Consider the following 25,585-nt stretch of genomic DNA (forward strand, 5'->3'; position numbering starts at 1 on the left):
GGGCCGGTCACGTGGCGCCCAAAATGGCCGCACCCGGGAGACTCGAGCAGAGCATGGCGTGAGCCCTCGCGGGCCGGAGGCGACCCGCGGAGGCCGCGGCTGCACGGAGGAGCGCGTAAGGCTCAAGATGGAAAATCATGAACCAGATGGTGCTATCATCAAGGAGAACTTAACTGATATCATAGCCAGAAAAATTAACCAACTCCCAGAAGTAGAACGGAATCTGCTTGAAAATGGATCAACATATGTTGGACTTAATGCTGCTCTCTGTCGCCTAATAGCAAATAGTCTTTTTCGACGCATCTTACATGTGACACAGGCTCGTATAGCTGCTGGCTTACCAATGGCAGTGATCCCATTTTTGACAGCAAATGTATCTTACAAAGATTTTGTAAGTTTACCTTTGAATACAGGTGATCTACAGTGTGAAACCTGCACCGTAACATGAGGTGGATTGGTTGGTCTTGTTTTCAGTGGCCTGTACCCTGTTTTCTTGGCTATCCCTGTGAATGGTGGCCTAGCAGCTAGGTATAATTCAGCCCTGCTACCAGAGAAAGGAAACATCTTAGATTACTGGATTAGGATTTCTAAGCCTGTCTATAGAAAGATGTTATTTCCCATTTTGCTCCAGACTGGGTTTGCTGCATACCTCGGGTCTAGACAATATAAACTACTTATAAAGGCTCTTCAGTTACATTAAAAAAAAAAAGAACTTTGGGAAACACAGTTCCAGCAGAGCTAAGATGACTTACATCTCAGAGCAGCAGAGAAACTGCCAGGGCAATCTGCACCCTGTTCCTAAAACCATCAGCAAAACAAAGTGAGACACTTCAGTTTAGCAAAGAAGAGATACAATGGGAAATATGTACCACCTGTTCTCTGATGAATTTTTCTCTCCAAAGATTTATATTTCATAAGAGGGCAAGTATAAATTATAATGTTATAGATTCTGAGTAGTGCAAGAGTGCAAGTATAAATTATAATATTGATTCTGAGTAGTGACATGTTTAAGTATTATAAGGCATAAAACACAACTGAAGTTTTGTTTTCTACCTACAACACTGATAAATTCCTGAACAAAATATCAGTTCCTCCACAGATTATCTCAGCCATGCTGCGTGTTTTTTTTTTTTTTAAGTATTCATTATCAGGTGTATTAATTTTTATAAAGAAAGATATTTATTGCTACTGATTAAGTATTATGACTGATTATACTATAAAAGAAGTCATGCACAAGATATAAAGTATTTGAATCAATATAGAAAGTTGATGAAAAGTTAAAGTCATTCTTTGTCTCCTATGTCTTCCCTCATGTAAAAAGACCTTTACCAATTTTTTTTGTGTATCCCTGAGATGCTTTTACTTTAAGAACTTTCCATGTCTCCTTTTGTATTATTGTTTAGTGTGATGCTGATGATCCTAATATCATGCTATGATCAATACAATACTTGACAAGTTTGGGATTACCACAGTGAAACCTTTGGTCAAGAGGATGTGTCCTGGCTTTGAGGTTGGAGCAAGGCTGGTTGTTCTGCCAGCACCCTCTTCTGGACATTGTTCAGAATCAAAAAACAAAATTCTTAATCTTATGGCATGCATATCAATGTTCATGTTTTCAGAAATTTAGGGCAGTGCAAGTGAAATATTGGATATTTAAGAGTCACTATGGAAGGGTCTGGAATGTGGGACTTGATAAAAAATTTTTTTTCAGAATCTTGAATTGTCATTTCCAACTCACTGAAGCTGGATTTCAAAATCATTCATCAAGGAGTCTGAAAATTCTTAAAAAGTTATTAAAAATTTGTAAATGAAGCATTACTGGTTATGCCTACAAAGTCATATTAGGTCTCCCTGCAAATCAGGTGATGCTATAGAAGATGTAGCCCTGTTTGGCTTCCTGTTTATGAGTGAAAGGCAGCAGAATATACCACCTCAAACATGACTGTAGAAGTTCAGGTCATGCCACCCTAAAAAATGCCCTTTGGGTATTTTAACTATTTGGAGCTGCAGGCACTTGAAAAACAGCAAATTCAAGGAAGAGACTTTTTCTGAACCCCACTTCAGTTCAGTTCAGTTCAGTTATTCAGTCATGTCCAACTCTTTGCCACCCCATGAACTGCAGCATGCCAGGCCTCCCTGTCCATCACCAACTCCCAGAGTCCACCCAAAACCATGTCCATTGAGTTGGTGATGCCATCCAAATATCTCATCCTCTGTTGTCCCCGTCTCCTCCTGCCCTCAATCTTTCCTAGCACCAGGGTCTTTTCGAATGAGTCAGCTCTTCGCATCAGGTGGCCAAAATATTGGAGTTTCAGCTTCATCATCAGTCCTTCCAATGTATATTCAGGACTGATTTCCTTTAGAATGGACTGGTTGGATCTCCTTGCAGTCCAAGGGACTCTCAAGAGTCTCCTCCAATACCACAGTTCAAAAGCATCAAATCTTCAGCACTCAGCTTTCTTTATAGTCCACTCTCACATCCATACATGATTACTGGAAAAACCATAGGTTTGACTAGATGGACCTTTGTTGGCAAATAATGTCTCTGCTTTTCAATATGCTATCTAGGTTGGTCAAACTTTTCTTCCAAGGAGTAAGCGTCTTTTAATTTCATGGCTGCAGTCACCATCTGCAGTGATTTTGGAATCCCCCCAAAATAAAGTCTGACACTGTTTCCCCATCTATTTGCCATGAAGTGCTGGGCCAGATGCTATGATCTTCGTTTTCTGAATGTTGAGCTTTAAGCCAACTTTTTTACTCTCCTCTTTCACTTTCATCAAGAGGCTCTTTAGTTCTTCTTCAGTTTCTGCCATAAGGGTGGTGTCATCTGCATATCTGAGATTATTGATATTTCTCCCGGCAATCTTGATTCCAGCTTATGCTTCATCCAGTCCAGCATTTCTCATGATGTACTCTGCTTATAAGTTAAATGTGCAGGATGACAATATACAGCCTTGATGTACTCCTTTTCCTATTTGGAACCAGTCTGTTGTTCCATGTCCAGTTCTAACTATTGCTTCCTGACCTGCATACAGATTTCTCAAGAGGCAGATCAGGTAGTCTAGTATTCCCATCTCTTTAAGAATTATTCAGTTTGTGGTGATCCACACAGTCAAAGGCTTTGGCATAGTCAATAAAACAGATATAGATGTTTTTCTGGAACTCTCTTGGTTTATCAATGACCGAACGGATGTTGGCAATTTGATCTCTGGATCCTCTGCCTTTTCTAAAACCCGCTTGCACATCTGGAAGTTCACAGTTCACGTACTGTTGAAGCCTGGCTTGGAGAATTTTGAGCATTACTTTACTAGCATGTGAGATGAGTGCAATTGTGCAGTAGTTTGAGCATTCTTTGGCATTGCCTTTCTTTGGGATTGGAATGAAAACTGACCTTTTCCAGTCCTGTGGCCACTGCTGAGTTTTCCAAATTTTCTGGCATATTGAGTGCAGCACTTTCACAGCATCATCTTTTAGGATTTGAAATACTTCAACTGGTATTCCATCACCTCCACTAGCTTTGTTCGTAGTGATGCTTCCTAAGGCCCACTTGACTTCACATTCCAGGATGTCTGGCTCTAGGTGAGTAATGACACCATCGTGATTATCTGGGTCATGAAGATCTTTTTTGTATAGCTCTTTTGTGTATTCTTGCTACCTCTTCTTAATATCTTCTGCTTCTGTTAGGTCCATACCATTTCTGTCCTTTATTGAGCCCATCTTTACATGAAGTGTCCTTGGTATCTCTGATTTTCTTGAAGAGATCTCTAGTCTTTCCCATTCTGTTGTTTTCCTCTATTTCTTTGCACTGATCACTGAGGAAGGCTTTCTTATCTCTCTTTGCTGTTCTTTGGGACTCTGCATTCAAGTGGGTATATCTTTCCTTTTCTTCTTTGCTTTTCACTTCTCTTCTTTTCTCAGCTATTTGTAAGGCCTCCTCAGACAGCCAGTTTGCTTTTTTGCATTTCTTTTTCTTAGGGATGGTCTTGATCCCTGCCTCCTGTACAGTGTCATGAACCTCCATCCATACTTCATCAGGCACTCTGTCTATCAGATCTAGCCCCTTAAATCTATTTCTCACTTCCACTGCATAATCATAAGGGATTTGATTTAGGTCATACTTGAATGGTCCAGTGGTTTTCCCTACTTTCTTCAATTTAAGTCTGAATTTGGCAATAAGGATTTCATGAACTTCCCTTATCTGCCTAAAAACTGATCCTCCAAAAAGAACTCAATTGTCAGAGATCCTCTTCCTATCACTATCATCAACCAGAGAAGATTGACTCCTATCAGTGGAGAGGAGAATAGAAGTTGGCACCACACCCTCACAGACTTTGTTACAAGCAATCATACCTTCCCCTATTCTTCTAAGGGCCCTTTCATCTTTCCTGAAAACTGTTTACTCTCCTCTCAGAGTCCTACATTCCCCGGCTCTTTCCCTATTGAGATAGCATTTAATCTTGAATTCTAAACCACCTTGGAAGATATTCATTTTTCCCTGGATATGTCTCAAGTACATATGAGTTAATAAACTTGTTTTTTGTATATGTTAATAAGCTTGTTTATTTTTCTCTCATTAATTTGTCTTATAGTGCCTCAGCTAAGAATTCAGAAGGCAGAGGGAAAATTATATTTCCTCCCCTAAACTGTTAATTAGGATCCAGACTATTTAAATGTGATGTTAATTTGCAGAAGGTTGATGAATTATGAATTATCAGTGTTTTTTATCTGGTAGAGATGCAAATTATTTTTATTCAGCAGAAAAGATATCCTCAAATGTTACATTTTATTTACATTTGTAAGACATTAACCAGTTTTGTAACTAACATCTTATTCTAGCATTCTCTTTCCATGAATCAGATTTATTATTCTGGGTTCCTCAATGAATTAAATACATGTTAAGAAAAATGTTCATCCTATACTTATATGAAAGTCATATTTTTCCTTTTTTGAAAATTATAGTTCAACACTCCCTCGTTTTTTGTTTACTGCTAGTGAAAGTTGTGTAGATGGGCATTAACCAATGTAGCACTGTTACAGGGGCAGTTTCTGTCAGGTTTTATAAACAAGTCGTGTTGGTTCAATCCGTCAGCACAGAGGAGAGTCTGGGTGTATATACAAAGCTACTGTCAACTGAAAAAAAATGCACAATGTGAGAGAATTAATTCTTAATTAATGAAGAATTAATTCTTTAAGAATTAATTAAGTTGTGTGTGTGTGTGTGTGTTAAGTCACTTCAGTCATGTCCAACTCTTCACTACCCCATGGACTGTAGTCCTTCAGGCTCTTTTGTCCAGGGGATTCTCCAGGCAAGAATACTGGAGTGGGTTTCCATGCCCTCCTCCAGGGGATCTTCCCAACCCAGGGATCGAACCAGTGTCTCTTTATGTCTCCTGTATTGGCAGGAGGGTTCTTTACCACTAGTGCCACCTTTAGGGGCAAAATGAGGACTATAGTCTGGGAGACAGCATTTCAGATAGCGCTGAGAAACTGCCCCAAAGAGGTAGTGGGGAGTCAGTATATATGTGATTTTGGTGAAGGTACATGCAATCAAGCACATGTTTTTTGCAGAAGGTTTCTGGTAGTCTAGTGAAGGTTACTGCCAGTCATGAGGCGCATACATCACTCTGAGGGATTTTTAGTGCTTTTCTAGATATGAGGAGAGGCAAGAATTGGGCTCATAAAATCATCTACTGAAAATATCTATCTGAAAACCTGTTCTGCCAGTTTTTCCCAGAGCCCAAAGTGTCTCATTCCTGATCTCCACCCTGAACTCCTTTAAGGGGATGTTGAAGGTCAGTAGCTGCAGAAGCTCCTAGTTTGATTCTTGTAGAGGTAGATGGCAAGTGTCAATTTGTGGTGGTGGTGGTTTAGTCACTAAGTCATGTCCAGTTCTTGTGGCCCTATGGACTTTAGGTCCCCAGACTCCTCTGTCCATGGGATTTACTGGAGTGAGTAGCCATTTCCTGCATTTTCCATGTGGATTCTTTACCACTGAGCCACCAGGGAAGGTCTATCATTTTAGCTTCCCTGGTGGCTTAGACGGTAACGAATCTGCATACAGTGCAGGAGACCTGGGTTTGATCCTTGGGTTGGGAAGATCCACTTGAGTAGGAAATGACTGTACCCTCCAATTCTCCAGTGTTCTTGCCTGGAGAATTCCATGGACAGAGGAGCCTGGCAGGCTACAGTCCATGGGGTCACAAAGAGTCAGCCACGACTGAGCAACTAACACTTTCACTTTGTTAAGTACATGGCATGAAAGCATATGGAACTTGCCCCCAGTGCTCTTCAAAAAGAGGGACCAGAAAGGAAGATTTCTTTGGATATTTATTTGCCTTTGGGGGGATTTCCACAATTATACAGAGATGGTTTTTTATGGTGTATTCTAATTCTTCACAAAGATTGAGTTGTTAAAAAGTCTTCAAAAATACACAAATCTATAAAATACTGTGCAATCATAAATTTGAGATTAGGTTCTGATATCGTATTGAAATGATAGTATTCTTTTGGGAAAGAACTTTAAATTTGACAAAGGTATTTATGAAAATGAAGATGCTTTTTAAGGCTGTTGCTGTTAATATTATTGCTATTTATTGTATAAAATCTGCAAATGCAGGATCAGTGGTTTATGTTCTGAATTTTTTTTTTTTCCTGGAGAGGTTCTCTGTTCTCAGTTAGAGGAATCTGAGGATGTAAACTTTAATGACAGACATTGGGCTCTTCAATATGACTTTGGACAAGTCATTTAACCTGTTTTAGCCTCTGCATTAAGGAAAATAGTAATAACAACCCCTTCCTCATATGGTTGTCATGGGAATTAAATGGGTGACACATATAAAGTGTTTAATGTAGAGCCTCAGGTAGATATTAATAGATGCTCAGTAAAGTGTAGTGTTATGGCTGTTGCCCTCAGCCATTATCAGAAACAAATCTTTGAGAGTTACTTACAAGTAGATTAATTTGGGGTACAAATTAGAAACAGAAATGTAAGCATTGTGAAGAAATCAGATCTTTCAAGAAGATTTTGAGACATTTACTGAGCGGCTTTATGAGCTAGGAGCTGTCTCAAAGATATCATTAGAAACTATAGTAAATAAGCTTGGGTGTAGGATTCTTTTAAAAAACTGGATCATGAAAAAGGATAATAATTCTTACCTAAAGATCAAAGGGCTCTTAGAAAAAAACCCCAGTTTAATCACTCACTTCAAAAGATGTGGAGACCCAGATCAAACTCTCTACTTACTGTTACACAGACAGGAGGAAATGGGAAACTGACAGCCCCGCACTGACACCACCACGCCCCTGCCCTGTGCTGAGGCCATGTGTCCTGTCATTGGCAGGAGAAGAAACAGCTGCTATGGAGACAAGGGACTCCTGCACCTCTCCTTAGCATCTTTCTGTTGGACTCCGGGTCACTCTTCTGCCCTGCTAGGTGGTACTGTGCTTTTATGTCCTCTAATCTGTTTTGTGAGCTACTGTTCAGCCAGAATACTCTGGTCCAGACAGCCACTTGTTCAGACCTTGACATCCTTTTGTGACAGACCACGCCTCTCCTGGCTACCTGGCCTCCTCTTAGGAGGCCCCTGCCTCCCAGTGATTCAGCCTCTAAAGGGTGAGTGCCAGCCCTGGGGGGCCCAGCACCACTGCCAGCTGGCATCGTGCAAGCATCTGTTCTGGATGCCAGGGTCTGTGCCACACCATTTGTCAATTTTTAATATCTCTTCTGTCCTTTAGGCCATCTATTGGATTGAAAACAATAAATCCATTTTTAGGGCCTGATAAGAGTGTGAGAAGGTGGTTGAAAGCCATCAAGTCTCACTATTAATAACTTATGTTATTTTAAAATGATTCTGCAGTGTAGTTCAACAAGAGTTCACATTTTATTCTGTTTTTCTACTGCCATTGAGGTAAAGATCTCTGATTTCCTAGGATCAAAGTATTTGACAGATTTTAAAGTACACACTAGAGGGCAGTGGCCCCATATCTAGACACCTGACAGTTACCACTGTCTTTGCATTTCCCTGCCCTTCCTGCATTAGGGAAGGGGAGGGAAGGCTCCTCCACATCATATAAATGCCATTTATGTCTGAAGTGTTTTATGAAAATAGATCAGCTGCTTGGCAGCACCCTGTCTATCATTCCTTGTAGTTTCTTTTCCATCCTTCTTCCAGTGATTTATCTCAGTGGAGTTTTAATAACAGAGTTATATTAATGACCATCTCATGACCCTTTTCTTTTTTAAACACAGGGAGAAGGAGAGATAGGAAACATACATTTCTCATCTGGAGTAGTAAGGTTTTCTATCTTTGCATCCTCGCAAATAAAGTCTTGAATTAAGAGTGAGGAAAAATAGGGACTTCATGCATGATCCAAGAGTTAAGAATTTGCCTTCTAAAGCAGGGGACGCAGGTTTGATTCCTGGTCGGGGAACTTACGGTCCCACATGCTGCAGGGCAACTAAGCCTGAGCACTACAACTAGAGAACCTGTGCACTGCAACTAGAGAAAGACCACACACTGCAACGAAGACCCAGTGTAGCCAAAATAAAATAATAAATTTAAAAAAAAGAATGAGGAAAAAGAAAGGTAGAATGAGGTCATCTTGTATTTTGTGTATGCAGAGGTAACAACCATTAATATGAGTCTGCAGAGCTGCCCACTAAGGAGAATCATATTTCAGCTCGGCTTTACCTCTCTTGCATACCTCTCGGTAGGGAGAGGTGAAGCTGACCTGCACAGTCAGGAGCAAGGCTGGGTGAGAGAGCTGGGAGTTAGTAGAGCCCCCAGGCCCTGTGGTGGCCGAGAGAGAAGTTCCAGTGTGGCTGAAGAGTGTAATGAAGTTCAGGAGGAAAGCAAAGGGACACTGAGAAATATCTCATTGGGTTATTTATGAATCTGTCTTTGATGGAATCTGAGGAACCTAAATAAAGGATTTGATTTCTTTTTAATTATTTTTGGTTGTTGGACTGTTTCTTTGAAAAAAAAAAAAAAATAAGCCTCTAACACTGGATTATGTGAGTCCCTTAATTTATAGGCATAATCTCAGATATTGCAATTGTCAAAATAAAGTGAATGGCATGAATGCTTTTTTCCCCCAATGCATATAAAAGTTATCTTTATTCTTTACGATAGTCTGGTAAGTGTATTATTCATAATAGCATTATGAATAAAAAACCAATGTACATTCCTTAATTAAAAAATTCTTTATTGCTGAAAAATGCTAACCATCGCCTGAGCCTTCAGGAGGTCTTAGGAGTAACATCAAAGATCAATGATCACAGATCACTATAACACATATAATAATAACTTAAAAGTTTAAAATATTGCAAGAATTACCAAAATGTGACACATAGAAATGAAGGCAGCAAATCCTTTTGCAAAAGTGACACCTACAGACTCGTTGCCACAAATCTTCAGTGTGTAAAAAAGGCTGTTTCTTTGAAGGGCAATAAAGCAAAGCACACTAAAATGCTGTGTGCCTGTATACATTTTATGTATTGAATGAATTTGCTGGGGGTTGTTCTTGGATTTGTGAAATCTGACACAACTGTGTTCCTTTATATTTATTTTTAAGTGTTCACTAAGTTTACCGTCTAGTCAAGGCTATGGTTTTTCCATTGGTCATGTATGGATGTGAGAGTTGGACTGTGAAGAAGGCTGACCGCCGAAGAATTGATGCTTTTGAACTGCGGTGTTGGAGAAGACTCTTGAGAGTCCCTTGGACTGCAAGGAGATCCAACCAGTCCATTCTGAAGGACATCAGCCCTGGGATTTCTTTGGAAGGAATGACGCTAAAGCTGAAACTCCAGTACTTTGGCCACCTCATGCGAAGAGTTGACTCATTGGAAAAGACTCTGATGCTGGGAGGGATTGGGGGCAGGAGGAGAAGGGGACGACAGAGGCTGAGATGGCTGGATGGCATCACTGACTCGATGGACATGAGTCTGATTGAACTCCGGGAGTTGGTGATGGACAGGGAGGCCTGGCTTGCTGCAATTCATGGGGTCGCAAAGAGTCGGACACGACTGAGCAACTGAACTGAACTGAACTGAAGTTTACTCTTAAATACATGAGGGAGATAAGATACTCTTCTTTGAATTCCCGCACCAGGTCACGGGTGGGAGGAAGGGCACCTAGACCCTCAGAGCAGCCTGTGCTGTGAAACAGACCGGGGACTTCTTCTGCGTTTCTCTTAGTGTTGCTAATATTTACTGAGCATGTACTATATACGTATCAAGTTAAGTGCCTTGCACACATTATCTTGCTTGATTCTCACAACAACCTGTTTCCATGTACATGGTTATGATCCCTGTTTACAGATGAGGAACTGGAGGATTGTAGAGGTTGCCTGGATGAAGCAGTGACGGTGCAGCCAGCTGAGGTTTGATGGCAGGTTTGTCTTCCTCTGACCTTATAACCATCATTTATGTGCCCCCAGAGAACAGAGTGATACTGCCAGCAGTTCCACTGTGAAATCATCCCCTCGACCAACCTCAGAGTGCAGTGCTGTCTCACACATGCTGAACTGGGTGTGGGCTCTCCATCTTATTCCTTTGTAGGTGCCCTGGCTGTTTGGGGGATAGCCTCTGCCACCACACACACACATGCAGAGTCACTAGTTAGGTTTTCATTCCTCTGATTTTATAAAAGACAGTGTCACTGGAGAATAATTAAAACTCCTGATGGATTTATGTTGGGGCCTCCTGACATGGTTATATAGTTAATTTATGCCAAGATGACAGGGGAGATTAGCATTAAATGTGGAGAGGAATGCACCTGCCACTTTGATGCAGTCAGAAGCATCTATCAAAGATGCATTTGAAACCCAGAGACCTCAATCTTATTGGCAAGAATGCTGTAGGCTTTCTTCAGCTACACTTAAATGTGGAGAGGAAGAGTAGTTAGTGGAAACAGAGGTAGACCCCACCTTACCTGGACAGCAGATTCTTCAGGGACAGAGGAGCCACCCCTTGCCCAGTCCTGTCTCTCTTGGTCTCTGATGTAATAATCCTTGTGCCACAGACAAAGGGAAAACCTCCTCGTAGAAACAGAAGCAGGGAGAAGGACTTATGTGTCTTACTATTAATAACAGTTGGTCACATTTGGTAAGTGTTTGTTGTGTGTTAGATGTTGATGAAAGGGCCTTGTCTGTATCATCTCATCTATTCTTTAGAGGGCCAGTCCTCTTTCAAGCCTGACCCCTCCCCAACCATCACTGCTGCTGCTGCTAAGTCGCTTCAGTCGTGCCCAACTCTGTGTGACCCCATAGACGGCAGCCCACCAGGCTCCCCCATCCCTGGGATTCTCTAGGCAAGAACACTGGAGTGGGTTGCCATTTCCTTCTCCAATGCATGAAAGTGAAAAGTGAAAGTGAAGTCGCTCAGTCGTGTCGCGATCACATGGACTGCAGCCTACCAGGCTCCTCCGTCCATGGGATTTTCCAGGCAAGAGTACTGGAGTGGGGTGCCATTGCCTTCTCTGCCCAACCATCACTAACTGTGCTGTTTCTCTCAGAGGAGAGGGAAAGCACTGCTTACTTGTAACATTGGTATTCACATAAGCTCAAGAAGTAAACAGGGCCAGTGACAAACACACAAAGGGATCTGCAGATCTATGAATTGTGGTATCAATTACACTTCTCTTAAAAAGAATAATTTGTCAGTTGCTAGATTTTATTTCATGTTTACAGATGTAAATATGTTTCATACTAAAATAATAGTAATTAGTAGTAGTCATCAAATTAAAATAAGGCAAATGCCAACTACTCCTTTGTCCTTCGGTTTCAGTATCTGTTTGTGCCATCTCTGATTTTGCCCCATTGCAACCCAATTTTGGAGCTCAGAGAGAAGAATCTATGGTCACAAAAGAATTGGTGAGCAATATTGATTTTAGTAAGGGGGGAGGATGTGGAGATCTATATCACACGCATACCCTTCTTGTTAACAAATGAGCTTAAGTCTGTATTAGACGCCTGTGTCCTCTAGAGACCCTCTGTGCTCTACACCCTTCTCCCCAGCAGTGCCCTTGCTCAAGCTTCTCTGTGTCCTTCTCTTTCTTACAAGGGTTGCAAATTGTTCTCCTAATATATAGTAGTTTATAAACCACTTTTTGTTAATAAACATGTCCTAAGCATCTTCTACCTAACACCATTTGTGGTTACACCATTTGTGGTTTTGAAATATTCCTTCCAAAGAAACTTTCCTTACAAGGAATTCCAGGAGATAAGGAATTCCAGGAGATTTAACTTTGGTTTTTTCATAGAAATAGCTGGTATTAAGAGAGAATTCTGAAATGAGGGACCAATTACAGAATCTAAATTATATTAATAAATAGTCTGATATAATCCATCCCACTTCATATATCTTACATTGAAATTGAAAGTAAAAGTCGCTCAGTCTTGTCTGACTCTTTGCAACCCCATGGACTACAGTCCATGGAATTCTCTAGGCCAGAATACTGGAGTGGGTAGCCATTCCCTTCTCCAGAGGATCTTCCCAACCCAGGAATCGAACCAAGGTCTCCCACATTGCAGGCAGATTCTTTACCAGCTGAGCCACCAGGGAAACCCCTATCTTATATTAACAGGACTTACAGGGATTCATTAGCATGGGAATTTATGAAGATGATTCATAAATTCATTCACTTATGAAGATGAATCCTTACTTTGTTGGGAGAACCATAGAAAATCTTTGTAAATTTAATATAGCATCAAAGACAACAGAAGGATCTTGGTTTGTTTCCAAGGCAAACCATTCAATATCATAGTAATCCAAGTATATGCCCCAACCAGTAATGCTGAATAAGCTGAAGTTGAATGGTTCTATGAAGACCTATAAGATCTTCTAGAACTAACACCCAAAAAAGATGTCCTTTTCATCACAGGGGACTGGAATGCAAAAGTAGGAAGTCAAGAGATACCTGGAGCAATAGGCAAATTTTGCCTTGGAGTACAAAATGAAGCAGGGCAAAGGCTAACAGAGTTTTGCCAAAGAACACACTGGCCATAGCAAATACCCTCTTCTAGCAACATAAGAGATGACTCTACACATGGACATCCCCAGTGGTGGATACCAAAATCAGACTGATTATATTCTTTGTAGCCTAAGATGGAAAACCTCTATACAGTCAGTAAAAACAAGACTGGGAGCTGACTGTGGCTCAGACCATGAACTCCTTATTGCAAAATTCAGACAAATTGAAAAAAATAGGAAAAACCATTAGGTCATTCAGATATGGCCTAAATCAAATCCCTTATGATTATACAGTGGAAATGACAAATAGAGTCAAGGGATTAGATCTGATAGAGTACCTGAAGAACTATGGACAGAGGTTCATAGCATTGTACAGAAGGCCGTGATCAAAACCATCCCCAAGAAGAAGAAATGCAAAAAAGCAAAATGGTTATCTGAGGAGGCCTTACAAATAGCTGAGAAAGAAGAGAAGTGAAGGGCAAGGAGAAAATGAAAAATATACCCACCTGAATTGATTCAGTTCAGTTCAGTTGCTTAGTCATATCCAACTCTTTATGACCCCACAGACTGCAGCACTCCAGGCTTCCCTGTCAGTCACCAATTCCCGGAGCTTGCTCAAACTCATGTCCATTGAGTCGGTGATGCCATCCAACCATCCCATCCTCTGACGTCCTCTTCTCCTCCCACCTGCAATCTATCCCAGCATCAGGGTCTTTTCCAGTGAGTCAGCTTTTCACATCAGGTGGCCAAAGTATTGGAGCTTCAGCTTCAGCATCTGTCCTTCCAGTGAATATCCAGAACCTGAATACAGAGTTCCAAAGAAAAGCAAGGAGAGATAAGAAAGGCTCCCTAAGTAATCAATGCGAAAAAATAGAGGAAAACAATAGAATGGGAAAGACTCGAGCTTTCTTCAAGAAAGTTAGAGATGCCAAGGGAACATTTCATGCAAAGATGATCACAATAAAAAACAGAAATGGGATGGACCTAACAGAAGCAGAAAATATTAAGAAGAGGTGGCAAAAAATACACAAAAGAACTATAGAAAAAACATCTTAATGACCTGGATACCATGAAGGTATGATCATTCACCTAGAGCCAGACATCCTGGAGTGTGAAGTCAAATGGGCCTTAGGAAGCATCACTACGAACAAAGCTAGTGGAGGTGATGAAATTTCAGCTGAGCTATTTCAAACCCTAAAAGATGATGCTGTGAAAGTGCTGCAGTCAATATGCCAGCAAATTTGGAAAACTTAGTAGTGGCCACAGGACGAGAAAAGGTCAGTTTTCATTCAGTTCCAAAGAAGGGCAATGCTAAAGAATATTCAAACTACCACACAATTGCACTCATTTCACATGCTAACAAGGTCATGCTCAAAATCCTCAAGCTAGGCTTCAACAGTGTGTGAACCAAGAACTTCTAGATGTTCATGCTAGATTTAGAAAAGGCAGAGGAACCAGAGATCATATTGCCAACATCTGTTGGATCATAAAAAAGCAAGAGAGTTCCTGAAAAATATCTACTTCTGCTTCATTGACTATGCTAAAGCCTTTGACTGCGGATCACAACAAACTGTGGAAAATTCTAAAGAGGTGGGAATACCAGACCACCTTACCTGCCTCCTGAGAAACCTGTATGCAGGTCAAGAAACAACTGTTAGAGTCGAACATGGAACAACAAACTGGTTCAAAATCAGGAAAGGAGTGTGTCAAGGCTGTATATTGTCACCCTATTTATTTAACTTATATGCAGAGTACATGATGAGAAATGCAGGGCTGGATGAAGCACAAGCTGGAATCAAGATTGCCGGGAGAAATATCAATAACCTCAGATATGCAGATGACACCACCCTTATGGCAGAAAGTGAAGAGGAATTAAAGAGCCTCTTGATGAAGGTGAAAGAGGAGAGGGAAAAAGCTGGCTTAAAACTCAACGTTCAAAAAACTAAGATTGTGGCATCTGGTCCCATCACTTCATGGCATATCGATGGGGAAACAGTGGAAGTAGTGACAAACTTTATATTCTTGGGCTCCAAAACCACTGTGGATAGTGACTGCAGCTTGAAATTAAAATATGCTTGCTCCTTGGAAGAAAACCTATGATCAACCTAGACAGCATATTAAAAAGCAGAGACATTACTTTGCCAACAAAGGTCCACCTAGTCAAATCTATGGTTTTTCCAGTAGTCATATGGATGTGAGTGTTGGACCATAAAGTAGGCTGAGCACAAAAGAATAGATGCTTTTGAACTGTGGTGTTCGAATAGACTCTTGAGATTCCCTTGGACTGCATGGAGATCAAACCAGTCAATCCTAAAGGAAATCAACCCTGAGTATTCAATGGAAGGACTGAGGCTGAAGCTGAAGCTCCAATAGTTTGGCCACCTGATGGGAATAACTGACTCATTGGAAAATACCCTGATGCTGGGAAATATAGAATGCAGGAGGAGGAGGGGATGACAGAGGACAAGATGGTTGGATGGTATCACCGAATCAATAGACATGAGTTTGAGCAGGCTCCAGGAGATGGTGAAGGACTGAAAAGCCTAGTGTGCTGCAGTCCATGGCATCACAAAGAGTTGGACACTACTGAGTGACTGAAGAACAACAATAGGACCAAACTATAAATAAATAATATATGATGATTTCAATAATAATCATAACTTCCCCCTTACTATAAAACCAGATATAACCTTTAAACAGACAATCGTGGTTCTGTCTGGGTTCTTCTGTATGCTCACATTACTCTTGTCCCTGGTTTTGACTCATAGATAGATATGAGAAATTCAAACCATATCATATTCACAACACATTTTTTTCCACTTGTGCCCACTAATGGATTTAATCAAGGCAAAACATCTAATTTGCAACCAAAGGCGTAAATGAAACCCTAATTCATGTACTTGCTTCTTGCCTCCCCTGCCCCCACACACACCCAGAGGCTTCTCAGATTACCTTTTTATGATGCAGTCCAAATTCTCAGTTTCACTGCAGCTTTCCAGAGTTCAGATACATTAAGATCTTGTCTCTGTTAGACCACGTTGGCTAAAAATATTCCTCATGAATCCAAACAGGTAACTGTAGTATCAGAGTGGTAAAAGTATATCAGGGTTGGCTGTAGATGGATGTTTAAACATTCTTGTGAAATTAAACTGTAGTGGCTTTTTTCATAAGCCAGATACAGGTTTATGCTCTTAAAAGTTGAAAGTCTGCCTTCAAATGAATTAAATCTTGATTGGAATGGCATTGTCCATTGTAATACTTTCCATTAAGTAAATGGCTTTTAGTTGTTCAATAAAATATTGAAGATTATTACTGAGATTTAAGTTTTCCTGGGCCTATAGCACTTACGATTCTGGGTGATTGCCTAAGATAACAACAAAAGACTTTGCAGGGAAGTCCAAAAAATAACTAAGAGTAAGGATGGCTAATGTCCAGGAGGGGAAGAATTTTTACTTCAAACTTGGATTTGGGTCAACAGAAATATATTGATAGAAAGGCAACCAGGACAACCAGAATTTAATACACTTGTCTAGACAGGTTTTGTTTAGAGGTTGAAATTTGGTTTGAGCATACTTATTGCGTGAATTACTAAAAGTTTATCGATCTCTTCAAGTACTGCCCCTATAATATAGAGGGGAGTTGTTGACTCAGATTTGTGGCTAGAAGGAACCTCTTTTTCCTACCCTCTATACCTTTCATGCATTGGAGAAGGAAATGGCAACCCACTCCAGTGTTCTTGCCTGGAGAATTCCAGGGATGGGGGAGCCTGGTGCGTTGCTGTCTATGGGGTTGCACAGAGCTGGACACGACTGAAGTGACTTAGGAGCAGCATACCTTATTTGGCTTCCCGGGTGACTCAGGTGGTAAAGAATCCGCCTGCAATGTGGGAGAACTGGGTTCGATCCCTGGACCGGGAAGATCCCCTGGAGACAGGGAATGGCTACCCACGACAGTATTCTTACCTAGGAAATCCCATGGACAGGGTTATCTGGCGGGCTACAGTCTGTGGGGTCGCAAAGAGTCAGACACAACTGAGAGACTAACACTTTGAATTGATACTTTATTTATCTCAATGTGAGGTATAAAAATGGTACCAAAACCTTCTACAAAATGTACAGTCCTCTAGAGAAAAAATAAATGTCATATGTCACTTATATGTGGTATCTGAAAAGATGATACAAACAGGACCTCCCTGGTGGTCCAGTGGCTAAGACTCTGCACTCCCAGTCCACAGAGCCCGGGTACCGTCACTGGTCAGGGAACTGGGTCCACATGCTGCAACTGAGACTCTGCACAGACACATAGTTTAAAAATATGATATGAATGAACTTATTTACAAAACATATATAGACTCACAGACATAGAAAACAAACTTACGGTTACCAAAGCAGAAAAGAAAGGAGGGATAAATTGGGAATTTGGGATTAACAGATACACACTACTATATATAAAATAGATAACAATAGGGACCTACTGAATAGCACAGGGAATTATGTTCAATATCTTGTAATAACCTGTAATGGGAAAGAATCTGGGTATATGAAGTACTGAGGTGGCTCAGTAGTAAAGAATCCACCTGCCAAGCAGGAGACGCAGGAAACAAGAGTTAAATCCGTGGATTGGGAAATCCTCTGGAGAAGGAAGTGGCAACCCACTCCAGTATTCTTGCCTCAGAAATCCCATGAACAGAGGTACCTGGCATGCTATAGTCCATGGGGTCGCAAAGAGTTGGTCACAACTTAGCAAGAAAAGCACCACCGTATATATATATATTTATATATATAGTTGTTATCTCTTGTATTAGCAGGCAGATTCTTTACCACTGAGCAATGTGGGAAGCCTATATTATGTTTATATATATATTGCTGTATATATATATTTATATATATTTGCTGTACACCTGAAATATTGTAAATCAACCATACTTCAATAAAGAAAACAAAACAAAGTAGGGAACAGTCTTCAACTTTTATTTTCCTTTTCTAGTGAGCTAAGGGGTCAGGGTGAAGTTAAGAAAATGAGTATTTGTAAAATGGCAACTCAGAGTGACAGCCTCGAATTTGAATGACTTTCCAGCTGACTTAGGATTCTCAGAACAAAATAGAGGTTGTATTATTGGTATCATATTTTTTCTTTATATTTTCTATATCTTCAAAGCTCCCTAAAACCAACATTTATGGTTTTTATAATGGAGAAGAAAACACTTCTAAATTTTTAGTCTTTGTTTTAGAAGAGTTTGAGAAGGATTGGTATTAATTATTCTTTGGACATTTGGTAAAATTTACCAGTGATGCCATCTGGTCCTGGACTTTTGTTTTAGATGATTGATTTTATCTCCTTACAAGTAATTGGTCTGTTCAGATTTTCTATTCATTGTGATTCAGTCGGTAGTTTCTATATTTCTAGCAAATACCCATTTCTTCTAGAGTGTCTAATTTGTTACTGTATAATTGTTCATAGTAGTCTTTTATGATCCTTTTTATTTTTTTGATGTGAATTTAATAGTTGCTCCTTCATTTCTGATTTTATTCGTTTGTGCTCTCTCTTTTTTTATTTGTAAGCTAGCTAAAAGTTTGTCACATTTGGTTATATTTTCAGAGAACCAGCTTTTAGTTTCACTGAGCTTTTCTATTGTCTTTTAAGTCTATTTCTTTATTTTCTGCTCTAGTCTTTATTTTCTTTCTTCATTTGTTATTCTATAAGTCTCTTAAGTATTTTAACTTTTTTTTCATTCCTTTTTCTTTTTGCTGCTCTGATTGGGTGAGTTTCCCTGCCTTCTTTGAGTTGGCTGGTCCTTTCTTCTACTTCATCTAATCTGCTTATTTAAACTCTTCTAGTGTATTCTTCCGGAGAAGGCAATGGCACCCCACTCCAGTACTCTTGCCTGGAAAATCCCATGGATGGAAGAGCCTGGTGGGCTGTAGTCCATGGGGTCGCTAAGAGTCGGACACGACTGAGCCACTTCCCTTTCACTTTTCACTTTCATGCATTGGAGAAGGAAATGGCAATCCACTCCAGTGTTCTTGCCTGGAGAATCCCAGGGATGGGGGAGCCTGGTGGGCTTCCACCTATGGAATCGCACAGAGTCGAACACGACTGAAGTGACTTAGCAGCAGCAGCAGCAGCGTATTCTTCAGTTTAGTTATTATATTCTTCAGTTCTGTGACTTCCATTTCTTACTTTCTTACATTTTTGATCTTTTTGTTGAAATTCTCTGTGTTCTTCCATTCTTCTCCCCAGTTTGGTGAGTATCTTTTGAACCAATACTTTGAACTCATTGTCAGGTAAATTATTATCTCCATTTCAGCATGGTCTTATCTTGCCTGCAATGCAGGAGACCTGGATTCAATCCTTTGGTCAGGAAGATCCCCTAGAGAAGGGAATGGCAACCCACTCCAGTATTCTTGCCTGGAGAATGCCATGGACAGAAGGGCCTAGCAGGCTACAGTCCATGGGGTCGCAAAGAGTCTGACACAACTGAGTAACTTAACACTTACCTTGTTCTTTCATTTGGTACATGTTCCTCGCTTTCTTCATTTTGCTTGACTCTCTGTGGTGGTTTGTATACAGAAGATAAAACAAGAACCTCTTCCCGACTTGAAGGAGTGGCCTTGTGTAGGAGGTGAACATTCTCACTCAACCCTGTCTCAGCTCATCGTTGTTTCTGAAACCTCTGTGCTTACCCAGACAGCTTTTTATATTTTTAATAGTTCCAAGTAGTTGAGGATGTGCCAACACCTGTCATTGTCCCAAGGGGGAGGCATTTAGCACCTACATTCAGGCATACTGGAAATTAGATACTCAGGCATCAAGTTTTAAGTTTCTTTTTTTTTAACTTGTTAATTTGTATTAGGATATAGCTAATTAACAAACAATGTTGTGATAGTTTCAGGTAAATAGTGAAGGGACTCAGCCATACCTATACATATACAAGTATACATTCTCCCCCAAATCCCCACCTCTCAGGCATCAGCTTTTAAAAGTATTCAAATATATACTGTCCTATGAGACTACAAGCATAAGCCTCACTGTCCACCAGAGGTAAGTGATCAGTGAATATTCCCTGAGCAGCATTCACAAAAACAAGGGTACCAGGTGCATGTAAAGCTCCCCTCCAGGAGACTCTGACACTCTGGAGTGTAGCAGAAGGTGAGTGCAAAGACAGTGTCTACCCTTTAAGGTCTCTGGGAAGGATAAGAGTTGGTCCCAAGATGTATACTAGTCAGAAGCCTGTCCTAATACCACAGTCATGATCATCAGCTAATAGGCCTCCTTAAAGGCCAGGTTCCTGAGCCTGTTACCTCTTGCTGTGCCTGGATGTGGTAGGTGTTTAAGAACACTCCCTTGGCCACAGTCCTGTGGGACCCATGAATATATGCCCCACTGCACACCAGTGCCAGGCAATATAGAATTGTCCCTTGGAAGCAGTCACAAAAAATGGGGCAACATACAGGCGTACTAGCTCCTTTCTGGGTGACATCAATTATTATATTCCCATGGGACCAGGAACAGAAGCTCTCCTGGCTCCCAGAGCCAGGCAGTCAAGAGGCATCCCCTGTGTGGCAGCCATAAAAATTGGGGCACCAGATGTGTGCAAAGACTCCCCTCCAGGAGACACTAGTGCTCAGGAACATAAAAAGGGAGAGTGCAAATACACTGTCCACCAGTTTCCATCCTGGAGATTGTTTCAGGAGACTGCTCGATGTCAGTGTTAAATTAGATGCCTGCCCCTCAGACAGAAAGTGAAAAAATTGGCTTAAAACTCAATATTAAAAAAGCTAAGATCATGACATCTGGCCCCATCACTTCATGGCAAATAGAAGGGGAAAATGTGGAAGCAGTGACAGATTTCCTCTTCTTGGGCTCTAAAATCACCATGGTTGGTGACTGCAGCCATGAAATTAGAAGATGATTGCTTCTTGGAAGGAAAGCTATGACAAGCATAGACAGTATATTAAAAAGCAAAGACATCACTTTGCCAACAAAGGTCCATATAGTCAAGGCTATGGTCTTTCCAGTAGTCATATGTGGATCTGAGAGTTGGACCATAAAGAAGGCTGAGCACTGAAGAATTGCTGCCTTCGAATGGTGGTGCTGGGGAAGACTCTTGAGAGTACCTTGGACAGCAAGAAAATCAAACCAGTCAATCCTAAAGGAAATCAACCCTGAATACTCAATGGAAGGACTGATGCTGAAGCTGAAGCTCCAGTACTTTGGCCACCTGATGTGAAGAGCCAGCTCATTCGAAAAGACCTTGATGCTGGGAAAGATTGAAGGCAGAAGGAGAAGAGGGCAACAGAGGATGAGATGGTTGGATGGCATCACTGACTCAATGGACATGAACTTGAGCACACCCCAAGAGATGGTGAAGGACAGGAAAGCCTGGAGTCGCAAAGAGCAGGACATGACTTGGTGACTGAACAACAACAATCCTCCCAAATGCTTTAATATAAGCAGATGATCCTCCTTCACTTTAGGTTTGGGAGTCATCAACTGCCTCTGAAGTGGGCCCAGTGAGTCCAAGTATATGAGCCCTTTCAAATCAAGTTCTCAGATGGCTAGAATCTTGTAGGTCTCAGGACACAAGCCTTGTTGGTTTTCAAAGCGAGATATATTAGGCCCTTGTCTCTCAAGTGTGTGTGACAAAAGTTGGGCTGCCCAGTGTGGGGTTCTACCCCTTGCTTCTCAGGAAGAAGCTCTGGCTTTTGAGTTCCCTGTGAGGTTCATGGTGAGATTGTATCCCAGCCTCTTCCACCCACTTCAGTGTGGTTTTCTTCTCACTTGCCCAATATGTAGTTGCCAATTAGCCAGGTTTTAGGTTTTTCTAAGAAGAAACTGCTCCACATTTAGCTGTAGACTCAGTGTGTCCATGGAAGGACGGACTTGAGTTCAGGATCTTCTTACATCACTATCTTGAATTAGAACTCTTCCAAACTCATTGAGGCCAGAATTACCCTGAAACCAAAACTAGCAAGTATACCTCAAGAAAAGAAAATTACAGGCCAATACCTCTGATGAACATAGATGTGGAAATTATCAACAAAATATTAGCAAACTGAATTTAGCAATACAGTAAAAGGATAATACACTGCAATGAAGAGGGATTTATTCTAGGGATACAAGGATGGGTGTAACAGAATAAATATAGAGGGAACTTATTTCAATGTAACAAAGGTCCTATATGACAAACCTACAGCTAACATTGTACTCAATGGTAAAAAACTAAAAGCTTTTCCACTATGGAAAGGCTTTTTCCATAGACAAAGATGTCCATTCTTACCACTTTTACTCAATGAAGTATTGGAAGCCCTTGTTGTTCAGTCTCCCAGTTGTGTCCCACTCTTTGTGACCCGTGGACTGCAGCATGCCAGGCCTCCCTGTCCCTCACTATCTCCCGAAGTTTGCCCAGGTTCATGTCCATTGCATCAGTGATGCCATCCACTCATCTCATTCTCTGATACCCTCTTTTCCTTCCACCCTCAATCTTTCCCAGCATCAGGGACTTTTCCAATGAGTCAGCTGTTTGTATCAGATGATCAAAATACTGGACTTCAGCCTCAGCATCAGTCTTTCCATCAGTATTCGGGTTGATTTCCCTTAAGACTGACTGGTTTGATCTCCTAGCTGTCCAAGGGACTTTCAGGAGTCTTCTCCAATTCCCTAGTTGGAAGGCATCAATTCTTTTGGCATTCTGCCTTATTTACAGAGCAATTAGGAAAGAAAAAGAAATTAAAAGGAATCCAAATTTGAAAGGAAGAAGTAAAACTATCACTATTTTAAGTTGAATGACATTATATATAGAAAACCCTAAAAAGCTCCATCAAAAAGCTGCTATAACTAATAAACGAATTCAGTAAAATTGAAGGATAAAAAATCAATACACAAAAATCTATTGCAATCTACACACTAACAGTGAACTATCAGAAAGAGGATTTAAGAAAATAATTCTATTTACAATTTCATCAAAAAGAATAGAATATCTGGGATTATATTTAACCAAGGAGATGAAAATCTATATATTGAAAACTACAAGACACTCATGAAAAAAATTGAAGATGACACAAATAACTGAAAAAATATTTCATGCTCATGATTGGAAGAATTAATGTTGTTAAAATTACCATGCTACCTAAAGAAATCTACAGATTCAGTGCAATTCCTATCAAAATTCCAATAGCATTTTTCACAGAAATAGAACCAAAAACAAATCCTAAAATTTGTAGGGAACCATAAAGACCCCAAATAGCTAAAGCAATCTTGAGAAAAAAGAACAAAGCTGAACTCATCATGCCCCCTGATTTCAAAATCTATAACAAAGCTATGGTAATTACAACAGTATCATATTAGCATAAAAACAAACACATAGTTCAAAGGAACAGAATACAGAGAGCCCAGAAATAAAATCACATACTTATGGTCAATTAATTTACAACAAAGGAGCCAAGAATATACCAGAGGAAGACAATCTTTTCAATAAATGGTGTTGGGAAAATTGGCTGCTGCTGCTGCTAAGTCGCTTCAGTCGTGTCCGACTCTGTGCGACCCCATAGACGGCAGCCCACCAGGCTCCACCGTCCCTGGGATTTTCCAGGCAAGAACACTGGAGTGAGTTGCCATTTCCTTCTCCAATGCATGAAAGTGAAAAGTGAAAGTGAAGTCACTCAGTCGTGTCTGACTCTTAGCAACCCCATGGACTGCAGCCTACCAGGCTCCTCCATCCATGGGATTTTCCAGGCAAGAGTACTGTAGTGGGGTGCCATCGCCTTCTCCAAGTGAAGTCACTGGCTACATGCAAAAAAATAAACCAGACCACTATCTTACACCATACCCAAAATTTAACTCGAATTGAAGGCCTGAATGTAAGACCTGAAACCATAAAACTCCTAGAAGAAAACATAGGCAGTAACCTCCTTGACATAAGTCTTGGTAATGATTTTTTAAAATTTGACACCAAAAATAAAAGCAACAAAAGCAAAAATAAATGCGTATATCAAGCTAAAGACTTCTGTACAGCAAAGGAAACCATCAACAGAATGAAAAAGCAGTCTACAGAATGGGAAAGTATTTATAAGTCATATGTCTGATAAGAGGCTGATATCCAAAATATATAAAGAATTCATGTAACTTAAAAGTTGAAACTTTTTAAAGTTGTAACTTAAAATTGAAATAATTTTTAAATGGGCAGAAGATCTGAACAGACATTTTTCTAAAGAAGACATACAAGATGCTCTACATCATTCAGTTCAATTCAGTTCAGTCGCTCAGTCATGTCCAACTCTGCGACCCCATGAATCGCAGCACGCCAGGCCTCCCTGTCCATCACCAACTCCCGGAGTTCACTCAAACTCATGTCCATCAAGTCCGTGATGCCATCCAGCCATCTCAGCCTCTGTCGTCCCCTTCTCCTCCTGCCCCCAATCCCTCCCAGCATCACAGTCTTTTCCAATGAGTCAACTCTTCGCATGAGGTGGCCAAAGTACTGGAGTTTGAGCTTTAGCATCATTCCTTCCGAAGAACACTCAGGACTGATCTCCTTTAGAATGGACTGGTTGGATCTCCTTGCAGTCCAAGGGACTCTCAAGAGTCTTCTCCAACACCACAGTTCAAAAGCATCAATTCTTCAGCGCTCAGTTTTCTTCACAGTCCAACTCTCACATCCATACATGACTACTGGAAAAACCATAGCCTTGACTAGATGGACTTTTGTTGGCAAAGTAATGTCTCTGCTTTTGAATATGCTATCTAGGTTGGTCATAACTTTCCTTCCAAGGAGTAAGTGTCTTTTAATTTCATGGCTGCAATCACCATCTGCAGTGATTTTGGAGCCCCCAAAAATAAAGTCTGACACTGTTTCCACTGTTTCCCCATCTATTTCCCATGAAGTGATGGGACCAGATGCCATGATCTTTGTTTTCTGAATGTTGAGCTTTAAGCCAACTTTTTCACTCTCCTCTTTCACTTTCATCAAGAGGCTTTTTAGTTCCTCTTCACTTTCTGCCATAAGGGTGGTGTCATCGGCATATCTGAGGTTATTGATATTTCTCCCGGCAGTCTTGATTCCAGCTTGTGCTTCTTCCAGCCCAGCATTTCTCATGATGTACTCTGCATATAAGTTAAATAAGCAGGGTGACAATATACAGCCTTAACGTACTCCTTTTCCTTTCCTATTCCTCTACATCATTAATTATCAGCAAATCAAAAATGCAATGAGCTTTCACCTCATACTTGTTAGAATGGCTATTAGTGAAAAGACTAGAAATAACAAGTGTTGGTGAAGATGTGGAGAAAAGGGAACCCTCATGAAAAGCTTTGAGAATGTAAATCTGTGTAGCCACTATGGAAAAGAGTATGGAAGTTCCTCAAAAAATTGAAAGTAGAATTACCATATGCTAAGTCACTTCAGTCGTCTCCAACTCTGTGCGACCCCATAGATGGCAGCCCACCAGGCTCCCCCATCCCTGGGATTTTCCAGGCAAGAGTACTGGAGTGGGGTGCCATTGCCTTCTCCGGAATTACCATATGATCAAGCAATTACCATGTGATCAATCAATGCCAAAATTAAAATTGGGCATTTATCCAAAGAAAACAAAAATATTAAATCAAGAAGATATCTGC

The 25,585-nt window shown here is 40.7% G+C and overlaps 1 protein-coding gene and 1 pseudogene across 2 annotated transcripts in view; both read left to right on the plus strand.

Moving 5' to 3' along the window:
• Positions 1 to 25,585, plus strand: part of MCC (MCC regulator of WNT signaling pathway) — a 533,511-nt gene that overhangs the window by 156,213 nt on the left and 351,713 nt on the right. The gene's annotated exons all lie outside the window — the stretch shown is intronic.
• Positions 1 to 25,585, plus strand: part of LOC132346319 (transmembrane protein 126A-like) — a 43,892-nt pseudogene continuing 18,307 nt past the window's right edge.

Source organism: Bos taurus, chromosome 10 (genome assembly GCF_002263795.3).
Source record: "Bos taurus isolate L1 Dominette 01449 registration number 42190680 breed Hereford chromosome 10, ARS-UCD2.0, whole genome shotgun sequence".
In the NCBI taxonomy this organism is placed as follows: Eukaryota; Metazoa; Chordata; class Mammalia; order Artiodactyla; family Bovidae; genus Bos; species Bos taurus.